At 44.1% G+C, this 22,590-nt stretch overlaps 1 long non-coding RNA gene and 1 pseudogene across 1 annotated transcript; one reads left to right on the forward strand and one right to left on the reverse strand.

Moving 5' to 3' along the window:
• Positions 1–4,474: 4,474 nt before the first annotated feature.
• On the reverse strand, positions 4,475–6,027 carry LOC143433802 (uncharacterized). The gene is made up of 2 exons (XR_013070201.1): positions 5,795–6,027; positions 4,475–5,033 (listed from the first exon to the last, which is right to left on the reverse strand). It is a non-coding gene; the product is annotated as an uncharacterized LOC143433802 (long non-coding RNA).
• Positions 6,028–11,395: 5,368 nt separating this feature from the next.
• On the forward strand, positions 11,396–20,024 carry LOC143433897 (desmoplakin-like; annotated as a pseudogene).
• The last annotated feature ends 2,566 nt before the right edge of the window (positions 20,025–22,590 follow it).

Consider the following 22,590-nt stretch of genomic DNA (forward strand, 5'->3'; position numbering starts at 1 on the left):
TCTTTTATGTTCTCTTGTCTGTAGAATCACACACATTTTTAAATGGAACCTTAGATGCTAGATGCTCACTGGTTCACATCTGAGTGTGGTTTATAAACCTCCCACTCTGAGTTAGGAATGAAGCTGAGCAGTCAGAGTGCTTGCCCAGACCAGAGCCCTGGATAAATCCCCATCACCACAGAAACTGGGTGTGGTGCATAGCCTTGTCATCCTACCACTCAGAGGGAGGAGAACTGCAAGATCTAGCCTGGGTTACAGAGTAAGCTTGAGCCCAAGTTGGTGAGTGGAGGGTTTGATTCCTAGGAGAGAGAGAGAGAGAGAGAGAGAGAGAGAGAGAGAGAGAGAGAGTGTTCCCTGAAGCCACTCCCCAGTGCTCATGAGGGATCTGCACACATGTCATGAAGATGGCTGTCTGACCCAGTGGATCAGAATCCTCTCTGCCTGCACTTCTCCTTGATCCAGTGCAGCTAGTTCTATGTATAAAACCCCTGTGCAGCTGCGATGCCAGGGTGGCTGCTTCCTTCCCCTGTTGCTAACCTCAGCAGGCCAGAATTTGTTCTTTGAGATGGATAGAGCCGGTGTGCACCCAGTTCTCCCTCTGACCTCGCTCTGTTTCTTTCCAAAGGGCTTCTTGATTGCACCTCAGCTGGAATTGGGATTTTTACAGGTGAAGACAGGATAAGTAGGCGCTGAGGATGAGAGAACAGAGCTCTCTCTGGTACCCATGGTTTCTCCTGCTCTTTCAGTTGCCTTTGGTCAACCATTGTTCAAAAATACCAAGTGGACATTAGGCAGGAGTGGGGGCTCAGGCCTGTGACCCGAGCACTGGGGCCCTAGAGTCAGGATCAGGAATTCAAGGTTACCCTTAGCTACTGAGCCAGTTTGAAGCCAACTTGAGAACATGAGATCTTGTCTCAAAGATAAATAAATAAATAAATAAATAGGCTAAGGGGAGTGGGTCACTCTTGTAATCTTAATACTGAAAAGACTGAGTCAGGAGGATTGCTCTGATAGTTGGAGGCCAGCCTGGTCTACACATTAAGATCCTATCTAAAAAACAAACAAACAAACAAACAAACAAACCCCAAAAAACTCCCAACCAACCAACCAAACAAACAAACAAAAAAACACCCCCAAACCCAAAAACAAAACCAAAAACAAAGCTGGATAAATCTAGAAATAAACATTCTGAAATTTTAAAATGCCCTTTACTGTACTATATTGTTATATTTGTTCCATTTTATTAGTTCTGGTCTGTTATTGTGCCTAATTTATAAATTAAAGCATTACCACACACACACACACACACACACACACACACACACACACACAAATAGGGAAAGGCAATAGCTTTTCAGTACTGAGAAAATAGATTTTTAATACTATAGTAAAACAGGATCCACCCCTGGCCTGGTGGCTGTGGTCCAGCACTCAGGAGGCCAAGGCAGGAATACGTGTTTCAAGTCAGCCTGGTGACAGAGTGAGTTCTAGGCTAGCCTCTGCTATAGAGTGTGACGCAGCCCGTAGACTTCAATACACCTCGAGGTTTCTTCATCCCGTGGAGAGTCTTAGCACGCAGCCACTCAGATGGAGGTGAAATAGGAAATCAGACAAGTAGGCATGGCAGAGGCTCTTCCATTATTCAGTTTAGTCATTTTCCCCCAGTCTTAAAGAAACTTGATTTCTGTGTATCTCTCTTCTTCATCTACTAAAAAGCAAGCAAAACACGGGGTTACGGTATTAAGCATGGGTGGTGAGCACATGCCAGGCCCTTAGTAAAGGCTAAAGAGTCTTTTTAGAATTAATAACACAAAGAGTCTACTTTTTAAAGAATAGTCAGATACGTGTGGGCGGGGAAGAGGAAAAGATGTCTTGTCTTCTGTATAATTCATGAGATCTCTAGTGATAGAACTGTTTTCCAAAACTAGGGGGGCATAACAAAGGGGGAGGGGCAGCCCTCAATGCCTTGACCAAGTGTATGACTGCTCCAGCTTCCCCTCCCCAGAGGCAGCTCTTTTATGAGTGTCCAGTAGCATCCTGTAGTAGTGGGTTTCAGGGGCTCCAGAGTTAGGTTTTGTTGTTCAAGGAATTTCAACTTGCAAATTGACTTAAAATGTGTATGACACTTTGGATATATTTATTCACAAATGAATTTGAACTTCCCACCTCTGTGGTATAGGTGGTCTCTGTGTGGGGTGTGAGTGTGCGTGAGTGTGTGGTGTGAGTGTGTATATGTGGTATGTGAGTGTGTGTGGTGTATGTGTGAGAGAGTGTGCATATGTGTGTGAGTGTGTGTATATGTGGTATGTGAGTGTGTGGTGAGTGTGGTATGTGAGTGTGTCTGTGTGAGTGTGTAGTATGCATCCATCTGTGTGTGTGAGTAAGTGTGGGATGCCGGGGATTGAACCCATGGCCTTGCCCATGTTAAGCGCATTCTTTACCAGCCAAACTTGCTGTTTTATCCATCTTCATTCTGAAATAGATTTTGATTTACAGGAAAGTTGCCAAGCTGGTGCAACGTTCTTATGTATGCCATACGCTGTAGCCCTTAATTGTCTTTCTTACGGCTCAGTTTTTAGCATGGCACACCTTGTTAGGTCAGTTAAGAAAGTCTGGCTTTTATTGTGTGGAGAGAGAACTCCTTCATTCATGTACTTAGAACTGGCTGGCATTCTGTGTGGACAGCACCCCGAGTCACCTTGCTGAACAGAACTTTCCCAGTGTTTCAGAAGAAAAATCCTCACCTTTCAATGAAGAAAACAAGTTGGCTGTGAAGCCTACTACTTAAGGAAGCCGAGGCAGGAGGATTGCTATGACAGTGAGGCCAGCCTAGGCTAGTGTAAGACCCCAAAAGGGACTCTCACCCAAGTCCGGACCTGCACGAACCCAAGGACACACGAAACCTTCTTGATGCAACTGCAGAGGAGGTTTAATGACGAGGGCCCTCGGGCCGGAATATATCTCACGCAAGAGATAGAGATTCCGACCCAAGCCCAGGAAACTTGGGATATTTATAGGTAGGGTTGGGGAGAGCGGGAAAGTTTGGCGCGGTTACATATGATTGGATATATCAAACATCCGTTCCCAAGCCTGGTTTCCATCTAGCCCCCATCCCAATTATCCTAATTTACATCTGTATCTTGCTCCTGGGAGAATTCCTTTCAAGTGACTTCCGTTTACTCAGGTATTTTATTGCCTCTATCTTGGGTCTTTTGTGCCTTTGAAATGTTTATTTAAGCCCTTGGAATGCACCCCAGGGGCAGCTAACACTTGAGTGTAAATTGAAACTCTGAACCTAAGAAACCTATGTAAATTGAAACTCTGAACCTAAGAAACCTAATTTTGAGACCTAAAATTTCATTTTTACAATTTATTCTTTCATTTCCTCCTTTTCTCTCATGGTCAAATTCCAATCTTGGAATTATGAATCATCATCTGGGTGTAAAGAGCGATATTGTTGTCTAAGCATCTAATTATATCTTTGTCATTGAATCTTTAACTATCTTTTTCTCACGCCCTGGATGGTCTCTAGTATGTACTTAGGTAAAGTAGCTGTCTCTCTCTCTCTCTCTACATATACATATACACATACATATACATATACACATACACACACTAATGGGCCTGTTGGCTTTTTTTCATCTCGAGGATGTACATATGTAGCTTAAGTCCCACTCTTTAAGGCTGTGTCTGGGACACAGTTTAGATTCAAATGTCTCTTATCTCTGACAATTGGGCAATCTCTATCCCTGTGTCTCCAGGATGGGCATATCTCAGGAGTCAAGGCCTGCTGGTCCTTGGCCTTGTAGAACGGCAGGTGATCTTGAGCCTGAGGAGGTTGTTCAGGTGTCCAGCTGTTCTCTCCAGTTGGCATCAAACGCAGGTGTCGGCACGAGTTATGTTCGACAGCATCAGGAATAGTTTCTTAGTAGCCTGAAAAATCATCTCTCACAGAAGAGGGACATTCTGGGTTTGGAATAGGGACAAGGAAAGGGACACTCTAGCCAGCGCCAGTTCTCAGGGGTAATTTAGTTTTTTAGGGTTCTGTTTATTCTCTCTACCTGTCCTAAGCTCTGGAGACAGTATAAACAGTGGAGCTTCTAATTAGTCTCTAATATTTCTGACAATTTCTGACTTATCTTACAAACAAAGGCAAGGCTATTATCTGATCTAATTATCTCAGATGTTTGAAAACCTCGGGACAACTTTTATTCTAGGCTGTTCCCTTTTAACTCTTTTTCTTATTTACTCTAAGTCTCATAAGCCTTTACTTGTTGGCATATCCTACACTGTCTTATCATTTCCCTGGCCCAAAACCTGAGGTCTATTATATGTTTTTAAATCTCTTGGCTGCTTGGTTGTACTCTTATCTTAAGAGTCTATCTGTGTATTTAACCTGGTAAATCTTTTGTTTTCTGGGGAGTATAGTTCTCCCTTCTTGTGTGCACCATTTTATATTTTTCTCTAGATAGTATCTGGCAGGATGGCTAGCAATCTGAGTTCTTTCTCTTATTCTGTGTTTTAAGTGAGGCTATCTCTTAGGCCCACAACTGGAACAGGCTCTCATATCAAGACACTTGATTTGTCCAGTTATTGCCTCAGGCCACTGAATCTCTTCCCTTTTGGTGTCCTGGGCAATGAGTACTCACAGTTGCTGGCTTCATCAGGGTTTTCTCTCTTGGTATATAGTCCTGCAGACATGGGCTGTGGCAAAAGCACAACTGTTGTCCATGTAGATGTTGGTTTTCTCGTCAGCCCCACAAGTTCCAAGGTTGCTCTCTGTACCGACGAGGCCAGGGGTGGAGAGTCAGCCCAGATGACATTTGTCCACCACAGTAACACAGTAAGTTGGCTTGTCTCTGACCAGCATGGAGAAAACTGCTCCCGTCTGTAAAGCAGGTTATCTCGGCTCCTGGCTGAAGTCAGTCTTCTATCCGTTGAATTCTTGTCAGCTAGTTGCAGCCCAGGAAGTGTTGTATCTGGATGTCCATCCTAGGGGGTATCCCCTCAACCAGACAGGGGATAGGAGCAGCCTAGGATGACCATAAATGAATGGGATACCCAGCCCATCTCTTAGTCCACCATTTTCGGGTAGTCCATGAATACGTTTTGACCCATTGGCCTGGAGGAAGCCCCCGTGTCTATCAAAAGTTGGGTGGCCCCATCTATCTCAATAGCCGTCTTCACACAGAGCTATTATCTTCACCACTTGGGGTGGGTGTTTTTCGAGGCCTGGGATTTTCTGGCCCTGGCTTCTATTTGTTAGGGCCCTCTTGGACCCTGAAGCTGGCTCCTTTACTTGCAATGCACACACTGGTCTTTTTCAAAGAGTTTTATCTCTCTTTGATTGGAGTCCCTTTTTTTTTTCTGCTTTCTGTAAATTTCTTTCCTGTCACCTTTCTCTTTCTTCACCTCTCTCTATTCCTCTCTATACCTCTGAACTCACAGCAACTTATCTCTATTCTTCTTCTCTACTCTTTTCTTCTAGACTTACACTAAACCTTCTCTATTCCTCTCTTTATTCCTTTCTTTTAAATCTTCTCCCACTTGCTATTACCATCAATAATTTTAATATGTAGTATATTTCTTAAATCTTTCAATGACTTATCCTGTAGTCTCTCTAGCCTCTGAAGCCTTGTCTACACTGACAGAATGTCTCTATGAGCTAGTCTAGAAAGACTGTGGGTAACTTATCTGATCTCTGCTTCCTGATCAAACTTAGTGGGGTCTCATGTAACCCTCTCTCTCAAGATCTATCAGCGGGATCTGGCGTGGGCCTTTGGGTGTCCCTTACCTTCTGTCACATGAAGGTCTCAGTCACATCTGCTCCAAATTGACCTGCTGCTGACCACAGCCTGATCAATTGACGGGGTCCCCAATGTCTCTATGTCTGAAGGAACATTTTTTCTCCGGTGTCCCCGCCTGCTCTTTACTTCTGAAGACCAGAACCTGCAAAGGTCTTGTGAAAGCAAGGCTTTTAAAATGAAACTTTTTCTTTTCAAAATATAATTAGAGCATAATTATGTCAATTTTATCAGTGAAGTATAAGATAGTCTTACTACCCAGTCTATTTTTTTTTTTTTTTTTTTTTTTTTTTTTTTGACTAACTAGCACCTCTGTCATCTATCTTGACTAAAACATTTAGTTCTGAACCTGGCTTTAGGATGAATGTCAGCTGCCGACCATCTATTTAAATCTTTTTTCTTTTTTTCTCAAGGTAAATAGCTATAAGTTTCCAATCCCGTCAGAAATCCAGAATGACTGAGTTAACTATAATTGTGGGAAGCACAAAGGATAGCTTTTAAACTTAGTCAATTTATAGAGACCTCTGAACACCTGGAAGAGAGGCTTTTATCTTATTTATTGTTTTTGATCACCTGTAAAGCAGTAAATAGTCTCTTAGAACTCTGTACAGACTAGTGTATCTGTGAGGCTGCATGACTGTTGTTTATATCACACTAGAGACCATAACCTAATTCATTCTGCAAACAGTACCTTGTCCACAAGTGTAATGTGAGCTCACCTCTGAAGCTCTAAGAAAGAAACCAAATCAGAATGAATAGCCTTATCTGTAGCATTTCACAGCAAGGATTATTAAGGTGTTGAAGGTTCACACCTTAATTAACAATTAAGTTATTAACAATTATAATAATTAATAGTTATTAACAATTTTTAAAAGGCAACTTGAGTTACATTTGACACTTATTTGAATTTAACTTTTAACAAAATAGAAACTTTGGTAGAAGTGATATACAACAGAACAACAACAAAGTAAACATTTTATATCTAACATAAAGAGCACAAGTCCTCACCACTTCTTCTTGTCTGAATTTTCACCTTTGAACCAAATCTTAATGGAAGTCTCATATAAATAATGAAATTATCTCAGACAGCAATGGCTAGAAAGTCTATCAAAATAGAAGCTTACATATATATATATTCTGACTCAGGACAGCCTGTAACTTTTTAGCTGTAACTAAAGGAAAAAAAAAGTGCTCTTTTATTTATTAAACTAGGAAAACCCACTATCAACTCTCTTATTATAGAAGTCAAAAAAACTACTGCTGGCCCCCTTCTAAGAGCCGCTTATGAAACAGTCTGTTCTCTTCAAGGTTCTTTCTGTTAGTGTCCTTCTCCTGGCCACACAGCAGGGCGAATTATCAGTTTTTCTTGTGTAAATTGAGACTGTCTCACAAGTAAGTTTTAAATTAAATTAAGTAAGCAGTTTTAGTAGTTCATCACACTAAATCAGGCACCTGACACACTCTGTCTCTTCCTCCAGAGGAACAGAGCTTTCTCTTGGCCACAAGCTATGGAACAGGACTTGCCTGTCTCATTGCTTCTGCTTTTAAAACTCAGGATGTTAACACAGTATCAGTCCAGAAGAAAGAAAAGGAACGTCAATTGTCAGTCAGAGTCCAAGAACATGTAAAACAAATAACACAGAACGAAGTTTATCAAGAAAAGACAAGGAAAGACAACACAATAGACTGCCCCTATCACTATATCAGAGGCACAGAATTGTCAACAATCGCAGCGGTGTCTGGAAACCGCATGCCTGTTGGGAAACGTAGTTCTCAGGCCGGCTGCCATCTTGGATATAATTGTCAAAGCTGCAAGGCCTGTTGGGAAACGTAGTTCTCAGGATGTCGCGCGCACTCACTAAAGCCCTTATCTCTCGCTAGCCGCCCGCCAGGATGTGTTCGCCACCCGCCTCTCGCTTCCCGCTCGTACTTAATTCATCACGGGCGGGAGGCTGGGAACTCATCTCCCGCCTTTTAAACTGCGGTGGGCGGGAGACCTGCATGTACTCTGGCTTCCAGTACCAGGGCGGCTCGAGCGCTGGCGAAGAGGGGACCACCTAGGGGGCCAGGGCAGCCAGTGGTTGTGGAGCCTGGCTCAGGTACTCTGCCACATAGTAGCGGCAGGGAGGGGTTCCAGAAAGACTGTACACAAAATATAAACACACAGAACTAACACAGTCAGACACACTTGCCCGAGTTTGGTCTCATAGAACCAGCCAAACGCGACCTCTGACGGGAAGGATTCCACATCTTCCCCCTAGCAGGAGCACTCATCTCCTGTTCCAAAACAGGGTAGTCAGACCTCCCTGACTCCCTAACCCAGATGGGAAAGGATACCGCCTTTCCCCAAGGGCAGCCAGACCACTCTGACTCCCTAACCACCCGTGAAGCGTCCTTCCCGGCTGCAGCCTGTGGGTTTCAACACGTCTGTCCATCCACAGTCATTGGGCCCTCACGGTCCACAATGACAGCTGCACTCAGTCTCCGATGGGGAAGGTTCCCCTCACCAAAGAAACCGATATCAAAACACAGAAACAAAGACAGCAGAAGAAACCAAAACAAAGAGACAAGGACAGCGGCGCCGCACTCTCACACACACCACTCACACAAACCTACCTCCAAGGGGTCGTCGTGTGTCTAGGGTGGTCGCGCGTTTCCCGGTCAGGGAACCAAAATGTAAGACCCAAAAGGGGACTCTCACCCAAGTCCGGACCTGCACGAACCCAAGGACACACGAGAAACTTCTTGATGCAACTGCAGAGGAGGTTTAATGACGAGGGCCCTCGGGCCAGAATATATCTCACGCAAGAGATAGAGATTCCGACCAAGCCCAGGAAACTTGGGATATTTATAGGTAGGGGTTGGGGAGAGCGGGAAAGTTTGGCGCGGTTACATATGATTGGATATATCAAACATCTTCTTCCCAGCCTGGTTTCCATCTAGCCCCCATCCCAATTATCCTAATTTACATCTGTATCTTGCTCCTGGGAGAATTCCTTTCAAGTGACTTCCGTTTACTCAGGTATTTTATTGCCTCTATCTTGGGTCTTTTGTGCCTTTGAAATGTTTATTTAAGCCCTTGGAATGCACCCCAGGGCAGCTAACACTTGAGTGTAAATTGAAACTCTGAACCTAAGAAACCTATGTAAATTGAAACTCTGAACCTAAGAAACCTATTTTGAGACCTAAAATTTCATTTTTACAATTTATTCTTTCACTAGATAGTGAGTGAGACTATGAAGGCTATGTAGTGAAATTTTGTTTCAAATAACCAAAAGAGTAAAAGATGGAAAAAATAAACCAAAGGAAGAATTGTAATTATACAAGACTTTCTCTCTTTCTGTCTTCCTCCCTTCTTTAATTTATGTAGGATCTCACTGTTGCCCAGCTTGGTTTTGAACTCCTGACTCAAGCCACCTTCCCACCTCAGCCTCCCAAAAGACCTTCACGATTTCTTATTTACCCTAGAACTCTTGCTAAGTTTCCTGTGTCTCTCCATCTTTCTCTTTGTTTCTTACGGTGGCTTCCTGCCACTTTCTGGCGAGTACACTGGGAAAGTGTTCTAAGGCCGCTGGAATCCTGTACAAGTTAGGACAACAGACGTAGGTAGTCTTGTCTGTGTCCCAGCGGGGTGGGCATCACGCCAGATTCCCTGTGTAATGCTGAGCGGAAGCGAGACTGCGTGTACTCAGGCTGCAGGAGTCTGAGAAGCTGCCCAGGTTTTGACAGGTGGACGCTCAGGCAAGTGTGCTGCCTGGGCCTGCCTCACGGAGCCAGTGCCGTCATTTGGGAGTGGTTTCCCAGGGAAGGCTGGGATCCTCACCCACATCCAGCTAGTGCTGGCTTGTTGGGAGCCTTCCTTGCAGGGAGGAACCCCAAATAAGTGGCAGGAAAAAAAAAAAAAAGAAAGAAGATGCTTTCGTGTGGTGTGGTAATAATGTAGTCAGGCACTGTGGGAGACGTTCCCACATTCATGTGGGGCTCCCCATGCAGGTATGTTATAGCTATTGTTTTCTTAGCTCCCCCCCCTCACCCCCCCAGTGTTTAGCTTGTAACCCAGGGCACATGCCAGGCTAGTGCTACACCATTGAACTGTATCTCTAGTTCAACATCCCCTTTCCTTTAACAGAAGAGTCTTTCTTTAAAACATACAGGGTGGGGTGCAGAGATGGCTCAACTGTTAAGAACACTAACTGGTCTCTCAGAGGACAGAAGGTCAGTCCCCAGCACAGTGTTGGGCAGCACAGAACCACCTATAAGACCAGCTCCAGGGGATCAGATGTCCTCTTGCCTCCTCAGCCAGCTACACTCAAGGGTACAGCCACACACACTCATACACATAGGTTAAAACTAAGTAAACCTTTAAAATAAGACATAAAAGGACACACACAGTTCATTTTGCTAGAGTGACATCAAACTGATAGTCGACGATGCATATTGGAGCTGGTTAAAGGACCGGGTGCCTCTAAAGCCCTCTAAGGATGTTTAAAGTATGTGCACGCATATTTAGGTGTCCTTGGTTGCCAGAAGAGGCAGTCTCATTCCCTGGAATTGGAGTTACAGACACTTCACATGTGAGCTGCCCAGAGTGGGTGTTGGGAACCAAATCTGGGTCCTCTGTGAGACTGGTGTGTGCTCTTATCCACTAAGCTAGCTCTCTACCCACAAGTTCACTCAGCATGTGCAGTATATTCCCGTACATATTAAATGTAAATTGATGTGTTTTATATCTCTATTAAACCAAGCTGCAATAGGCAGGGCTGCAGCTTGATTTATAACCATCAAATTAAGAACACAGAACAAGCTTCGTTGTGGGAAGAAACTTCTGCTCAAGCGCTGCTCCATCTTTTCCCTCATACTGAGATTCTTGCTCTTACCGCCTCTTGATGCAACTGTGGAAAATGCTTTTTGTAGAACTAGCTTTGCTCTTGTCTCCTGTGGCTGGCTTTGCTAGTGACGTCTCTGCACTCCGTGCTTGCCATAGAAGGACATGTGCTGGGGACTTGGCTGTTGGGAGGGAGGGAGGAGAAGTGACAGACAGGCCAGATGAGATCACCAGCTGCCGTCACTGGCCATGTGGACCTGAGGGAACATTGCTTTGAAGGACATTTTGGGGTTAATTCTATGAGATTTTGGTAGTGTGCCAAATTTTGAGCATGGGAGGCAGAGACAAGGAAGTCTGTGAGTTTGAGGCCAGCCTGGTTTACAGAGCCAGGGATACACAGAGAAACCCTGTTTCATACAAACAAACAAAATGTTTTATAGATTAGAAAATAGTATGTATTCATTTTAACTTCTCTGATGTGGACAATTGTCCTATGGTTATATTGTTGTCTTCATTCTCAGGAAATATTTACTGAAGTATTTTGTTGTGAAAGGTCACTGTCCTTGTCAAATGGGTCAGGAAAAGGTGATATATCCCACACATACTTACTGGGGTGACATCACCATGTGAACGACTGTGGTGTCTGAGTTCACAGGACCACCTTTCTGCCATTTTTGCAGCCTCTGTGAAAGTTTGAAATTACTTTTAAATTGATAAAAGTCATCCCATGTCTGGGTTTCTTTCTCTCTACAGTCAAACCGGCACCATGTCCAGGCATCAGAACCAGAACACCATCCAAGAACTTCTGCAAAACTGCTCAGACTGTCTGATGCGGGCGGAGCTGATTGCGCAGCCGGTAAGCTCCCTTCACGTCTCCAGTCTGGTCCTTGCCCACGCTGGTTTCTGGGAGTTCACGCCCTCATCACAGCCTGAGTGTGGTTGGGCCTCTCACATCGTTAGTATCTAGCGATGGTCCTTTAAAGCAGTCGAGACAGGGATATCATGTTGATCTATTTTCTGTTGCTAGTAACAATGCCACAGACTAGGGAAACTACAAAGAAGAGAGGTTTGTTTTGGCTCATGGTTCTGGCCCAATCTGTAAGGCAGCATCTGGCAATGACCTTCTTCTTGGCAGAGTCCCAGGTAGCAGAAGGCATCACATGGCAACAGACAAAGAGCAGGCAACACTCTAGCCAAGTTGGCTTTTAGAACAGACCCACTCTGAAGATAACCTATTCATCCACTAATCACATGGATTGATTAGTCACCTATTAAAGTTCTCCCTGCCTTACTCTCTTGGTTTTTTGAGACAGTTTCTCTGTGTAATAGCCTTGGCTGTCCTAGGACTCACTCTGTAGACCAGGCTGGCCCTGAACTCACAGAGATTCACCTGCCTCTGCTTCTTGAGAGCTGGCATTAAAGGTGTGCCTCACCACACCCAGCAAGTTCTCGATTCCCCCCACCCCCCACCCCCACCCCCGAAACAGAGTTTCTCTGTGTAGCCCTGGCTGTCCTGGAACTCACTCTGTAGACCAGGCTGGTCTCCAACTCAGAAATCTGCCTGCCTCTGACTCCCATGTGCTGGGATTAAAGGCGTGCGCCACCACTGCTCAGTGTAGTTCTCACTTTTTAAGAGATTCTTTTAATTTTTATTTTCTGTGTCTGGGTGTTTTACCTGCATGTATGTTTGTGCTCCACATGCCTGTACCTCCTGAGGGCAGAAGCGGGTGTCAGATCCTTTGGAATTCCAGGTGCTGGTGGGCAGCTCTGTGGGTGCTGGGAACCACCCTGAGTCTTTCAGAAAAGCAGTGTGTTCAGTTAACCATCAGCAATCTCTCTGGCCCTGAGTCCTTTTAAGTGCTTGTAGGGCTTACAGTGGCTCTGGGATTCCTAAAGCCGACCAGAGAATGATGGGGTGTAGTTTACAGTGACTGTGAGTCCAATGCTCCCAGTTTATTTCTATCGATGTGCGTGCGTTAAGTACTGAGGTGTGTGCCGGGGAAGTGGTGTCATGTCTGTTAACATGTCTGTGTGACTTGGCTGTGGCCAAGGGAGAGAGAGCAGCAAGTGGACAAGGGAGGGTAAATGCTGAAGGGCACTGGAGCAGCAGAGCAGCTTTCTGTTGAGGAACAATGTCAGTGTGAAGGAGAGACATAAAACTGTATAGCTCCGTCTCATAGACCTGTCCCTGAGCCCCCTCCAATGGTGACATCTGACATAACTGCAATGTGTCATTTTGCTTTCTTTAAGAACTGAAAAAGTTATGTTCCTACACACACACACACACACACACACACACCACTGTGTAAAAAAAGCAGTTAAAATATTTTAAATTATGTATCTATTTATATGCACACATGCATGCTTGGTGTATTATGAGTGAGTGACTGTCACAGAATGCATCTGGAGATCAAAGAACAATTTTCAGGAGTTGTTGTCTCCTTCCAACATGTGGGCCCTGGACATTGAACTCTGATCACCAGGCTTGGTGGCCATTTCACTGACCCTGTTTTGGTTTGTTTGTTTGTTTTTTGTTGTTGTTTTGTTTGTTTATATTTGTTTCCTTTTAAGACAGAGTCTCTGCAAAGGTGTGGGGTTACAGGTGTTTACCACCATGTGCTCAGTACAGTTCGAAGTGAGCTGTTTGATTTGGGGGGGGGGGCTTCCGCTACCCACCACGTTACAGCAGAAGCTTTGCTTTCACCGATGCCCATGGTATTTTTTTTTTCTTACGGTCTTGTGTATTTTCATGCAAACTCTTCCTGCTAGGACTGAAATTCGGAGAAGGAATACAGCTGGCCTGGAACAGAGAGCTGGATGACTGTTTCACACAAGCCAACGATCAGATGGAGATCATAGATGGCTTGATCCGGGAGATGAGACAGATGGGCCAGCCCTGTGATGCATATCAGAAAAGGTATGGCCTGCAGAGCACCGATGGGGGACCCACAGTGGGCAACTTCAGGCTTTTTCCAGAGGAAGCACACATATTACCAAGAACAATTCCCTCACTTGGGATTTTGCAGCTGTATCCAATTTAAATATAAAACTGCAAACTTCATCTTTCGGGGACCTCCCAGCCCCCACCCAGAGATGCTCTAAGAATGAAAGAGACCTGCAAAAAAAAAAAAAAAAAAAAAAAAAACCATTCAAAAAAATTCTAGCTCTTCCTGGAAATGGCAGCAGAGCCTGTGATCCTGGGTGTTTGGGAAGTTGAGGAAGGAGAATCAAAAAATTCAAGGCCTGCCTGGATAATTTAGTGAGATCTTACCTCAAAATTAATTAATTGCATAGTTTTTGATGATTAAGAAGGACAAAGGATGTGTAGAGTTCTTGCCTGGCTCGAAGGAAGCCTTGGGCTCAGTCCCCAAGTCCCCAATACTGTAAAAATCCTGTAAAACCTCTAGGATGATTTAAAGAATTGAATGGTCCATGAGCCAGCCCTCCATTGAGGCAGCAGCACAGGCCTCTGGTACAGCATCTGCCTTTTCTTTTGCTTTTTTTTAAAGGTTTATTTATTTATTTTATGTATATGAGTACACTGTAGCTGTCTTCAGACACACCAGAAGAGGGCATAAGATCTTGTTATAGATGGTTGTGAGCTACATATGGTTGCTGGGAATTGAACTCAGGACCTCTGGGAGAGCAGTCAGTGCTCTTAACCATTGAGCTATCTCTCCAGCCCATGTATCTGTCTTTTCAAGAGGCTAGTGTCAGCTTATTTAATCAAGTGAGACCCTTGGAGTTAAAAGTGACCACTTCACAGCAGAAATGTGTGGTCTAAATTTGCTCTCATGCCACTAAGGCCCAGGGTGCTAGAAAGATAAATTCCCAGGATGGACCTCAAGAGAAACTGAGTGGCTGCCATGTTAGGCAAAGGCAATGACACTTTTTATGGTGTTTAGGGTTGTGAGTGGCTTTTCAGCATTTATACTCCCATGTGGTCAAGCTGGAAGTCATGGGAAGAGGAAAAGAAATCTTCCAATGCAACATCATTAGGCTGTAGACTGACCCAAAAGAAACCCAGAGAAGCGGGCATTTGCTCGGGATGGGTTTCCATAGGCTGTTTTCTCCTGACAACGGCACTGGTTTCTTTCCTTTCAGACTGCTTCAGCTCCAGGAACAAATGCGAGCCCTTTACAAGGCCATCAGTGTTCCTCGAGTCCGAAGGGCCAGCTCCAAGGGAGGTGGAGGATACACTTGCCAGAGCGGCTCTGTGGGATGAGTTCACCAACAACGTCTCACGAGCGAGTGTCTGGGCTGGATGAGGCAGCAGAGGGTAAGTTCTTAGACTCCTAACTAGGTAGTCTGGGTGGTGGCACAGTCAGCCCCAGCCCTCCAGGGGCAGCAACCTGCTAAATCATGGGGTTATTGCAACTGACCTCATCTGTCTCCCAGATAGGCTGAAAAGAGAGAACTCCTTCTATGGCTCATTTGAAATCATAACACAAGAGAGAAAGTTGAAATTAAAAAAAAATTATAAAATCATATCACATGGGAGGTGTTGGGCACTGACGCTGGGTCTTCTGGTTTGGGCTCCGTGGAGGCTTTTTTGAAGTTCGGTTATCCAGCTGTGCCAGTCTCACGTCACTTGTGTGGGTGTGGAGTCAAATAATGGCCCAAGAAGTATGTGCTGATCCCTTTCCCTGCAACTGGAGTCCCTACAAAGTATTTTTCAATGCTAATTACTGTTTTGTTGTTTTATGCTGTAATTAAGCCCGATAATGAACAGGTGGCCTGAGAAACAAATGCCATAATCATGTAGATGGGAATATTATAATGAAAACCTTCTGATGAGCCGTCCTCATCTGTATGAAGTGGCTGTATGAAAATGGTACATTTGTGGGGAGATTGTCATGTGATGCCGAAAGAACTTGATTAATTGCTGGACTGATTTTTAGTGGTTCTAGAATTTCTCAGGCCATTTTAGTACTGTACACGTCCCCACTCTTTTCTTTGAGTCTGGGTTGAACCGTGTTGCCATGGCTAGTCTCGAACATGCAGACTCAAGGCATTCTCCAGCTCAGCCTCTGGAATATCTAAAACCACAGGGAAAGGCCCCTTACACGCAGTCTTTAAAGGTTTGGTGTGCATTCTCATGTAGCAATTCCTTCAGCGACTAATCATTCATTCACAAACACATTCAGTTAATCTTTGCTTACTTTTTGTTTATTTGTTTTGTTTTCATTTGTGTGTGTATGTACGTGTGTGTGTGTGTGTGTGGTGTTTTGTCTCTATATATATCTGTGCACCACATGCATGCAGTGCACAGCAGAGGGCATTGAATCCCCAGAGCTAGATGGTTGAGAGCTACCATGTGCGTGCTGGGAATCAAACCCAGGTCCTCTAAAAGAATAGTTAGGGTTCTTAACCAGTGAGAAATCTCTCCAGATCTATTTGGTTTTGTTTGTTTGTTGTTTGTTTTGGCTTTTTTTTTGGAGACAGGGTCTTGCTTTGTAGCTCAGGCAGCCTTGAACTTGTGATCCTCCTGTCTGATACTTCAAGATACTGAGATTGTAGTGTATTTTACTATGCCCTACCCCCCCAACACACACACACACACACACACTTACTATAAAGACCATAAACTATTACGGAAGGTGGAGTAGATCGCGGGCACAAAGTCAACGGTGATCTCAGAAACTTAACTATAAACTTGTTTGCATGTCTCCAAATACCCTAAAATCTTTGAAAATTTCTTAATTTTTGAGACAGGGTCTCATAGAGCCCAGGTTGCCATGAATGAGCTATATAGCTTGGAATGACTTTGAGGTGCTGAGGCCCTGGCCTCTACCTCTGAACACACAGTACTTGAGGGTTCATCAATATTGACACCATGCTAGAAATTGAGGCTCAAAAATTATGGTCCATAGTTATGAAGATGAATACTACTGAAGACGAGAAACACCCCGCATGCCAAATGATCGCCCATGAGAGCATTAATAAAGTCTTGTTCAGAGAGTGACACTCTAGGCCAGAGGATGATTTGAGTTAATTGGGGCTTGGACTATAATCTTCAAGGATCCTTGTTGGGAGACAAGATAAACTTTGAACCAAAGTAATTATGGGAGTCATATCCCCTGATGTCGTCTAAGTCAGTGTGACAGTTAAGTGACAGCTCAGAATTAGTCATTTTCTGTATTGCATGGGTGTAACACTGTAAGGATGCTTTGTAGAGCTGGGTGTGGTGGTACATGCCTATAATCTCAGCCTGGGCTACATAGGGGAGCTTTGTCTCCAACACCAACAAATGGACAAACAACGATCACACACACACACACACACACACACACACACACACACACACACTAAAGCAAAGAAGATTTGGCAGGAAAATCTCTACGTGTTTAAATTCAGGAAATGGTATTTTCACACGGCTGTACTGGTCCGTCATTTCTGACACCCATCGATAAGCTCTAGATACTGTCAGGTGCTTCGTAGAGTTCTCAGCAAACTAAAAGCTGTGTGAGTCCTGCTGGAGCTTTGCCTTGGGATTCTGTGTGGCCGTTTCCTTCTTCCCCCACCTTCCCCCACCATAGCGGGCATTCTTCACTCACTCCCAGGAGACCCAGCCGAGGCCTGTGCTGATAAGAGAGCCTTTTCTCCAGCAGCGTGTTCAGGAGGCAGGCCCACATCTCCCTGCCAGGCTTCTGCTTTGTTTCCTGGTCTGCTCTTCTGCTGATGGGCGAGCCAGACACTGTACACCTGGCAGGTAATGAGCTCTGAGCACCCTGGGTCATCTCTACTTTCCCAGGGTAGCACCTGCTGTTTTTGTTTTCAAACACTGGCAGTGTCTGGACAAGGCCAAAGTCCTGCTAACCTTCAGTTCTCTGACTTCGAAATGGCTCCTGTCGGAAGCCTTGCAAGGGCACTAGAACATGGGTGTGGCTTTAGGACAATTGTGTTCTGTTCTTGCTGCCAGTCCGGTATGGATGTTTGCCCTTGGCATGTCAGAGAGATGACACCTGTGATTTAGAAATTTACATGTGCTCATGCAAAAGAAGGAAGAGAAGGTGGACTTGACCAGAGTGAAATGTTCCAGAGAAGGAAACAATATATTTGATTCTCACTGTGAAACATTCTTAAATTTCAGACTCACGTGATAAATCTAGTCGGATTTCACATTTCAAAGCGAATGGCAAACCATAATCCTAGCATTGTTACCAACATTAACCAGAATGAAGGATCTTGAGTTTGCATAGTATCTTCCCTTTGAAATGGACCATAGAGAGTTTTTACGGTTTGAAAGGGAAGTTTCAAATGCTGAATTTCTGAACCAACAGTTAACTATATATACATTCATCAACATAACTTAGGCCTGGATATGTAACTGAATGGTAGGGCACTTGCTTAGCTTTCATGAGGTTGTAGGTTTAATCCCCCATATAGCAATAACAAACAAAAGATATTTTAAAGAAATAAATAATGACAACTTCCATAGGTTAGGGATTTCATTTGAGAGGCAGTGCATGGCTGTGTCTTTAATGACTTCTAACATGCATTTAAAAATTAATAAAGAAGCCAGGTGATGGTGGTACATGCCTTTAATCCCAGCTCTTGGGAGGCAGAGGCAGGCAGATTCTGAGTTCGAGACCAGCCTGGTCTACAGAGCGAGTTCCAGGATAGCCAGGACTACACAGAGAAACCCTGTCTCAAAAGAAACAAAACAAAAAAAGAAACGTCTATTAGTATATTCATATGACTAGTATCTAATCATGAAAATTCACTTTCTATTTTTTTATTTATCCTTTTTTTAAAAAAAATGTGAACATTATTATTGTGTGTGAATGCAGGGCATGGGTTCAGGGTCAGAGGACAAGCTTTGGGTGTCAGTTCTTTGTCTGTCTCCTGTGGGTTCTGGGAAGCAGAATCCAGTCATTACTCTTGGGTAATGGTCCCTTTTACTGGCTGAGCCATTTCGCCAGCTCCGCCCCCACACCTGCATCTCATATGTAGATTCTCTTTTGTCAGAAGAATGATCTAGATGGCAAAGTAAAGTACCCATGACTGAATTTTTTCCTCAGTCCATCTTGGGCTGGAACCAAACTAACTGAGGATGTATTTGGTGAATCTCATTAGCTATTTGGTAATCTCAACCCTTTAAAATTTATTTTGGCTTCAGATATATTGTTTATATAGTTTGTTTTTTTTAAATCGAGACAGGGCCTTGCTGTGTACTTAGGCTAGTTTGAGCACAAGTGATCTTCCCCCGCCTTAGCTTCCTGTGTGGCTGTGCATTTGAGTTTTATCTGGAGCAGAGCTGTGTACGAGCTCTCTCTCAAACCCTGATGCTCTAGAAAGGAGTCTGTTCAGAGGAGGGACAATGAAGGGTGTGCTCCCCCTCTCTCCCTCTGCAGGCAGAAATGGACCTGATGGCCTGGGGTGTGGACTCTGGCGCAGTGGAACAGCATATCAACAGTCACCGGAGCATCCACAAACGCCATCGGGGACTACCGCTGGCAGCTGGACAAGATCAAAGCAGATCTGGTACTTCTCACGTTCATCATGGAGTATAGAAGGTGTATCATTTAGGCAAATTTGTCTGAAACAGAAGACAATTATTATCTTTTCAAGAGACTAGAAACTAAACAACAAACCAACCCCCAAACTCCATTGTCTAAAAGGGAAGTGGAAAGAAATGTATGGACCTGGAGAAGGAGTTGAGCCAAATGTTAAGCTCACGTAGGATATCACGAGCTTATGGTTTATAAGTAAGTATTTACAGAGGTGGTAGGAAGAAAGCAGAGCATCACCTACCAGAAGAAAATGAGATTAGCATGTAGCTTACATTGCTGTAAGTTGGTGAGTCCACTCCTAGGTGGAAGTTGTGTCTCATATACCCCTCCTGTGCTGGAAAAAAAAGTCAGACTTTGGGAGAGTGGAGAATGAAGGCACAAGTTGGTAGTCTGATCTCAGTGCATGTTCTCCACCCCAGCTCCGTATGTGAAATCACTAAATGTGATCCTAAGACCAAAGTTTTCATTTTTACTTGGCCCTGCCTCTTCATAATAATTAAAATTATGCTTGTCCACTTGAGTCTGTCAGCTTTCTCCTTCATGTCTCTAAGATCTAGAGAATCTGAAATTGTATTTCCTTCAGCAAGTTTTAAGTGACAGAGTATTTACCTTGTGGAGAAGGGACGAGTGGCTAGAGAGACTATCCTGGGAAAGGTCATGGTGGACAAAAGACTTAATAGAGCAATTGCTTCTTTTTACTGAGAGAGCAGAGGCCAGCACCTTAGAAGGAGATGTAGAGGGGCTACACTTTCTATAGACCAATGAAGGAAACTAAAAAATTCCCTGTGTTTTCTGATCTTCCAGCGTGAGAAGTCAGCAATCTACCAGTTGGAGGAGGAATATGAAAACCTGCTGGTAAGCTCCTTTAGCCTCTGTTAATTCAGTTCAGTTCCTCAAGTGGTAAACGTCTCTGAGGGGACCATACACTGGCTAAGAGTTCAGCAAAGAGCCTGCATATACACTGGTCTCTGTGTACATAGATTATGATTTTGTTGTTGCTGCTGATTTTGTTTTAGAAATGAAGTTTCAAAGGTTGCTTTGTTTCGTTCTCTGAAGGCAGCGCCTAGCACTGTTCTGGTTTCGAGTTAAAATTTCACATCAATGACTCTTGTTAGATGCTCCTAAAGTGAAATTGCAGCCCTTTCGAACAAGCATAAACACAAACAAATGTTTTCCTCGAATATTTTTTACGAATCTGTCATCATCTCTGACAAATGCTGTGTCAGTTGACAAATGCTCTGTCGTTGTGTGATCTCCAGGACAGAGATTTCACTTCTAGTCTGGTCTTATTTGTTCATTTTTCCCATAATTTCTCTATGCTAGCTGCCATATTTCCTGTGCTAGCTGCAGTGTTGATAGTGTGCTCCTGGTAACACGATGCTCTTCTGTTGGGATGGGCATAAGACTGGAACTTTACATTTGTGGGGCAAAGGCTGACTTACCTAAGAGAGAAAACTTGATTTATCTAGGAGTCTAGTTCCCCCTCTAATTATCTAAAACTATATAACCCAAAAATCATTATCTTTTAATTTTTTAAATTTATTACAGTTGTGTGTACATGTGTGTATAGATGTAAGGATGCATAGGTTATAGTGGATGTGGTGGTCAGAAGACAACTTTGTAGAGTCGGTTCTCTGCATGGGTACTGGAAATTGAACTCAGGTCGTCAGGCTTGTCCAGAAAATGTTTTACATGGGCCATCTGGCTGGCTTCAAATCATTGTCTGAGTCAAGACTCTCCAGAGGCTGGAGATATAGCTCAAAAGCAGAGTGGTTCTCCAGCATGAGGGAGGCCCTGAGTTTCCCCAGCACTGGAGAAAAGCTGAGAATGGCTGTTTGAATGATCGAATCTGAGATAGCCATGTCCCACAGGCATCCCCAATTTGAACAGGGCCTCTCTCCTATACCAGGTGAATGCAGCAGGTGAAGAGGTTTTTTTTTTTTTCCTAGCCTCAAATGATCTGCAGAGAATGCTGTGTCATTATACTGTCGTTATCCTAATGCTGCTCAACCTTGTCTGCCAGAAAGCCTCCTTCGAGAGATGGACCACCTGCGCCAGCTGCAGAATATCATCCAGGCCACTTCTCGCGAGATCATGTGGATCAATGACTGCGAGGAGGAGGAGCTGCTGTATGACTGGAGCGACAAGAACACAAACATCGCTCAGAAGCAGGAGGCCTTCTCTGTAAGATGCCCTAACCTTGTGTGTGGGGGTGGGAGTGGGGGTGTGTGGAGGGCGGGTTTAAATAATTTGATCAGCCACCTTGTAAGTGGGTACACTGTTCAGGGATGAAGATTTATTTAGTTTTATTTTATGTGTTTGGGTGTTTTGCCTGCATGTGTATCTATGTACCATGTGCATGCAGTACCCACAGTTGCCAAAAGAGGGCATCAGATTCCCAGGAACTGGACCTTGTTAGCTGCCGAGTGGGCACAGGGAATCAAACCCAGGTCTCCTGGAAGAGCAGTCAGTGTTCTTGATCACTAGGCATCTCTCCAGTCTCTCCCCCTTTTATTTTTAAGAAGTAGGGATTCCTCTGTTGGTCAGAAAGGCTTACTACATTTTGGAACTCAATCACCAAGTAGATGGGACTATGGGGATGTGCCATGGCTGGCTAACATCACCTCACACCCAAGTTCATCATTTAATACCCACTGAGACAGTGTGATTCAGGGGTAGTGTGGAGATTAGTCTATCCAGCAAACCCTAGAGTGGATGGGGCTGTACAACAGTGGACCAAAACCTGAAATGTGGAATCAAAACGTGTTATGTATTGAGTACCTGTAATTTGTAAATCCGAAATCCAGAATGCTCTCTCTGAAACTTTTTGAGTGCACCATGATGCTGTAAGTAGTAATATTCACACCCCAACTTCAGGTGACAGGTGGCAGTCAAAATCCAGGAGCCCCCAACATGCTATATAAAATTACCTTCAGGCTATTGGTAGAAAACAAAAAATGAGTTTTATCTTTAGGCTCAGGTCCTGTCTCCAAAATCTCTCTATATATATTCAAATTCTTTGAAACACTTATGTCCCAAGCATTTGGAGTTATGGATGTTCAAACATGTATTCGTGGCAATGCTATTAATTACCTGCATGGTCTGGGTCGGGTCATACTCCCAGTCTTGTCTCAGCCCCTTACTAACCTTGGTTTCCGAGTGGCTATGGTTCTTGAGGACTATGTGGCATGAGTCCTCAGCATCCGTTGTTCCCAAAATGCAGTTTTGTATGTGGCCACCTTCAGTGGTGTAACAGAAATCTAACTGTGACTTGCTGTAAGGATTTGGTCTTTTCCTTTCACAGATACGTATGAGTCAACTGGAGGTCAAAGAAAAGGAACTCAACAAGCTTAAACAAGAAGTGACCAGCTTGTCCTCAACCAGCATCCAGCCTCTGACAAAATTGAGGTAGGTGTCCTGGGACTTACGTTCTCATTAGGGAGAA

This window comes from Arvicanthis niloticus, unplaced genomic scaffold (assembly GCF_011762505.2).
Source record: "Arvicanthis niloticus isolate mArvNil1 unplaced genomic scaffold, mArvNil1.pat.X pat_scaffold_1209_arrow_ctg1, whole genome shotgun sequence".
Classification (NCBI taxonomy): domain Eukaryota; kingdom Metazoa; phylum Chordata; class Mammalia; order Rodentia; family Muridae; genus Arvicanthis; species Arvicanthis niloticus.